The sequence below is a fragment of the Dendrobium catenatum genome, unplaced genomic scaffold (genome assembly GCF_001605985.2).
Source record: "Dendrobium catenatum unplaced genomic scaffold, ASM160598v2 original_scaffold_169950, whole genome shotgun sequence".
NCBI classification, from domain to species: domain Eukaryota; kingdom Viridiplantae; phylum Streptophyta; class Magnoliopsida; order Asparagales; family Orchidaceae; genus Dendrobium; species Dendrobium catenatum.
In genome coordinates this window covers 1-2969 of record NW_021488373.1, presented here as the reverse complement: position 1 = coordinate 2969, position 2969 = coordinate 1, and the positions used below count along the sequence as shown (strand labels likewise).

The window sequence follows — 2969 nt, the reverse complement described above, 5'->3', positions numbered from 1 at the left end:
TTCGAATAGCACTCAAATAAAATTCGATGAAAGTTGAGATATGTGATACAAATTTCAATCATTATCAAATATTTTTAATTCTTATTTTTTTATTTAAAATATTTTTTTAATCAGTGTTCAAACATTATTCAAATAAGATATTTATAGAAAAATTATAGATTTGAATAAGGTTCATATAATATTCAAAAAATATTCAAACTTATTATACAATAAAAAATAATATAACATAATGCAATAAAAAAATTTATTGCATTTCTATATGGATGTGGGACTAATCAGTTTCAATGACTTTTCAACGAATGTCAATTTATTCGATTAAGTGAAGAGTTGAATCTATCTTTAGATTTTAATTTATTGAGGTATGTGTTGCCATTAAATACTCAAAGATTATTTACAGGGATATAATCACAAAGAAACATAACAGCAATCTTAAAGTAAAATAAGTAAATAATGTTCATATATTTTATTTGCTCAAAAAAAATTTGTGTTCACTTTTAACTTTATTTAAAATTTATAAAAAAGAGGTTTGTTTAATATATTTTCAAACTTTATTATTATTATTTAGGGTTTAGTATTAAATGTTAAATATTTTTAAAAACAATAATCACCGTCTCTACCATCTCTACAAGCTGCCACTGCCGTTAAACTGCTAGTGCCACCTCATTACGCATAATGGCACCTTAAGAGACCATTAGGCTGACAGCATCACTGCATATGCTAAGACTTCATTTGAGACAGCTTTTTTACTGTTAGAAGCATCTTTCTAGTATAAAAATATTAATTTTTATACTAAAAAACTGCTTCAAGAACCAATAAAAAAGCTGTGATGACTTTATTTCTGCTTCTTAAAGCAGCTTTTTAGTACAAATTATATTAAAAAGCTGCTTTAAAAAGCAGAAAGAAAGCCGTTCCAAACGAAGCCTAAAAATACAAGAAGAAAGCAGGTCTGTACCTCAACCCATTTGTTGAGTCAATGGGGTCAGGAACCAGCGCAAGGGATCACGAAAAATGCTTCCACATTGATTCAGAAGGTAGCAGGAAGTGAAATGTGAACTGTTGGAGCAGTAACTTCATTCATTAGAAGTGCTAAGGATTACAACTTTGATTTTATCAAGAAGACAAGGCAGGGGCCATTAAGATATATTAAAAAGCTGTTAAATAAGTTGCGCGTAAACTTGTCCAAAATTTTACCAAAAAAAAAAACAATTCAAGCCTAAAGCTCAAACTAAAAGGTGCTAAAATGCTCATCACCTCAATGCTCTATTAGAAATCTGCCGCAGCACTTTCCACTGGGCTAAAGCAATCTATTTATTGTAGAGGTAAACAATTGTGAATATGAAGAAACCAGCCATCTGCAAGGAGGGAAAAAGTTTCATGCTTATAAATCCTCATTAAAAATGATCTCAAGCAATGGTTACATGATACAGATTTAGGCTTTGTTTGGGACAGCTTTCTTACTGCTTCTTAAAGCAGCTTTTATTTTTTATACTAGAAAGCTGCCTTAAAAAGCAGTAAGAAAGCCATCCCAAATGACAAAAAATAAAAGCTATTTTAAGAAGCAGTAAGAAAGCCGTCCCAAACAAGGCTTCATTTGGGACGGGCTTTCTTACTGCTTCTTAAAACGGCTTTCTAGTATTAAAATTTTAATTCTTGAACTAGAAAAATATTTTAAGAAGAAGTAAGAAAGTCGTCCCAAACGAAGCCTCAGGCAAAACATTTTATGTGTGAATTGAGTGAGGCTTCTTCTCTGACGATACATTCCAGCTTGATGGAAACATAGTTACAATACGAGGGAAAGGCAAATAAAGAATTTATGAAAATAAGAGCACATGAGCGTGAATTTAGAACACGCTTACAGTTGAAAATGACGCTCCATAGTAGGGGAAGGCAGCTGGGATAAATCTCTCGTATTCATTATGTCTAAATGGCCGAACGGGTATCTGAAGTACAAGTTAATTGAATAAAATTATCAAGGCGAAAATTAAGCATCTAATTTTCAATGTCATCTTTACAAAAACAAAAAGCCTTTACAGGTGTAAAGCACAATAAAATTTAACATCTCATGAGATATTAAGCAATGAATAAATGAAGGTGGTAAAGCCCATTGAAATGTCGCTAATTGTACTTATTATGAAACATGAAAGCAGCTATTTAAAGGGATAAAGAATAGAAAGCGGCACGTTCTAGGCTTTCGTCATAGAAACCAAGTAACTATTAGGAGGAATATATAATTAGATTTCACCCTTTTTCTAAAATTTTACTTATATTTGAGATCGAGATTTCCTATAAGCACCAACTCAAATATATAACCACTCCCTCTCATTCAAGAGGGGAGTGACCTCTGAATGTCATATCACCGAAGCTCATCTCCTCAACTGCAGCAGCGGCGGCGGCGGCTAAGGCAGCCTCCATCACGTGACCTGCTCCCAACAGCAGCATCTATCGCCAGCCAAACTCACCCAGCAACCCTCTGTTCGATTTCCTTACAGTAGCCGGTCTCTCCGCTCTCTACAGCTTTGTCGCCTAATTCACAAACGAAGGTAAATCTGTCTAACCTCGTGGAATTTTCTGCAGAAAGACTGCTAGTTAGCTACAGATTATATAATCCCTAAATTTTCCTATTTATCCATCGCCTATTTGTTGTTCTTTCTGGTCCTCTTTGTCCTTCAGATTATGAGCTTTTTTTATTTTTAGGGGTCCCTAAATTGAATACATTTAGGACATCGTTTAAACATTTGTTTTTCATCACTAAATTCTCCTGTTATTTTATTTTAAACATTTTGTTTTTATCCTTATTTTTAAAAGAGGTTAGTTGGAATCTGTTAGGCGGGCCCCTCCGGTCCTTACTTACTCTAGGCGGGCCCCACATGGAGTTAATTCAAGGGTTGGAGGAAAAATTTGAATGGAAAGGGGGGGAATTTGAATAGAATGGATGTTTAGGGATTTTGTATGGGGATGAGAGTTAAAGA

General features: G+C 33.6%; 1 long non-coding RNA gene across 1 annotated transcript; it reads right to left on the bottom strand.

The window, feature by feature from the left end:
• Window positions 1-1059: 1059 nt before the first annotated feature.
• LOC110115119 lies at window positions 1060-1987 on the bottom strand. Its single transcript, XR_002305298.2, has 2 exons — window positions 1857-1987; window positions 1060-1352 (listed from the first exon to the last, which is right to left on the bottom strand). It is a non-coding gene; the product is annotated as an uncharacterized LOC110115119 (long non-coding RNA).
• Window positions 1988-2969: the final 982 nt, after the last annotated feature.